This window comes from Nicotiana tabacum, chromosome 8 (assembly GCF_000715075.1).
Source record: "Nicotiana tabacum cultivar K326 chromosome 8, ASM71507v2, whole genome shotgun sequence".
In the NCBI taxonomy this organism is placed as follows: Eukaryota; Viridiplantae; Streptophyta; class Magnoliopsida; order Solanales; family Solanaceae; genus Nicotiana; species Nicotiana tabacum.
In genome coordinates, this window is record NC_134087.1 from 179,438,061 (window position 1) to 179,440,225 (window position 2,165).

Consider the following 2,165-nt stretch of genomic DNA (forward strand, 5'->3'; position numbering starts at 1 on the left):
CTTTATGCATCTTTAGGCCTGGGGCCGCAGTTTATGCTTTATGCATTTTGGACCTGAGGTCGCAGTTATGTATACGTATACTTGGGCCCGAGGCCGCATTTTAATATTCAGTTAAACATGTTGTTCATCATTCACATATATATATTGGGCCTAAGGCCGCAGTTTAATATTCAGATAAACAGGTTGTTCATCATTCAAAAGAGGGAGTATTCATATCGTTACTTCCTTTCAGTTCAATTATTAGTTACCGTTCATTTATCAGTTATCATATCAGTTACCAGTTATCAGTTCAGTTATCAGTTATCAGTTCAGTTACCAGTTATCAGTCCAGTTATCATTTATTAGCTATCATTTCATTTATCAATTATCAGTTATCAGTTATCATTTCAGTTTCAAAAGTTATTATTTCAGTTATCAATTATCAATTCTTAGATATCAGCTTAGTTTCAGTTTCGTCATTTATAATTCTTTCTTTCAGTTGCCTTACATACCAGTACAATTCAAATGTACTGATGTTCCTTTTTTCCCGGGGCCTACATCTCACAATGCAAGTAATGATTTACATGTCGACGACGCAGAGCGCTAGGATTCTCGTACCAGCTATTTGGTGATCCCCAGTTCTTTCGGGGCATTATCATTACTTTAAAGCCTTTCTGTATTTACAGATAGTCAGTTTTTTTAGTACTTCAATAGAGACTTTATAGACTAGAGTAACAGTTAGACAGAGTCTCAGACTTTTCATATTAAGCTATGTTGGCTACAAATATGTTTCAGAATTGTATTAGTATTTCCGCACTTTGATTTATATCATCCAGACTTTCAGTATATCAACATATGTTAGTTTATCTTCCGCATTTAGTATGTTATGATATCACATGTTGATTCAGCCAGCCAGTTGGTTCGCTCGGTCACATGTAGTTAGGCACCGAGTGCCGTGTTACGTCCAGGTCCAGGTTCGGGGCGTGACAAAGCTTGGTATCAGAGCACTAGGTTCAAGAGTCCTAGGGAGTCCATGAAGCCGTGTCCAGTGGAGTTTCCTTTATATGTGTGTGCCGGCCACTCATATAAACGGTTAACTACCAAGACATCTAGGATTGCTCATTTCTTTCTACTCTAGATCGTGCCATGAAGCTTAGAGCCATAGTTAACCTTCTCTTCCTATCGAATTCCAAACGTATTGGATGCCCAAGCGACGCGCAGGAGAAACCTAAGGTCTTAGAGAGGATAATTGATCATTGGGGGTATAATTATGGAGTACAAGTTGGTAAAATGAGACTTGAGAGGACGTTAAAAGTGGGATGCATATGGGTTCTCGAGGAAAATGTAAGTAACAATGATTATAGCGAAATCTTCGCAAGTTTTAGGGATTAAGACCCAAGACTCACTGGATGGTGCATGAAGTGATTTATCAGATGTGTGTGGTAGTGTATCTGTATGTCAGACCCTACAGTGTAGCAGGTTAAGAATTTGACCGCAAATGGCCTAGAATTGGTCATTATAGTTTTGGAAAAAAAAAAGACTAAGGGGAAAATACCTAGGAGTCAGAAACGTTTGTTATTACCAAAGATGTGATTTCGTATAACTCATGCAAATGACAAGAAGATATGATGTATGAAATGAGAACCAAGAGCAGCCAATACTGAATTTCAGGGAATGATTTTAAGTTGTTTAGAATTATTCAAATCAGAACTAGAAGTACCACGCTAGTAGGCTACTATAAGAAGCAGCTATTGACATAAGATAAAAGATATGGCAGTTCCCCCTTAGGTTATGTGACTAAGTGATTACCGCGGATGTTTATAGTATGATATGATTTTGTATTATATAGAAAGTTTGGGGTTAAATATTCTAATTTTGTTTAAGACAGATGAATTTCCCTAAGTGTGATCCATGTACATAGTTCAAAAAAATGATAATCTGTGGAAAAAGAATATGGTCAGATGATAAGGGAAGTTAGGAGTAACCTTATGCTTCATTTTAGTTATTCAAAGCAGGAGAAGAAAATATGATGCTAGTAGGTGGTTAGTAAAAGGATATTAAGTAAGTTTTGAGTAGATACAGTGAATTAGCAATTTCAGCTGAGCTAGTAGAGGTGAGATTTGGTCCACTTAGCCAGGTTATCTCTAGTGAGTGGATGGCAGTTTGAAAATACCGAACGCATGTGT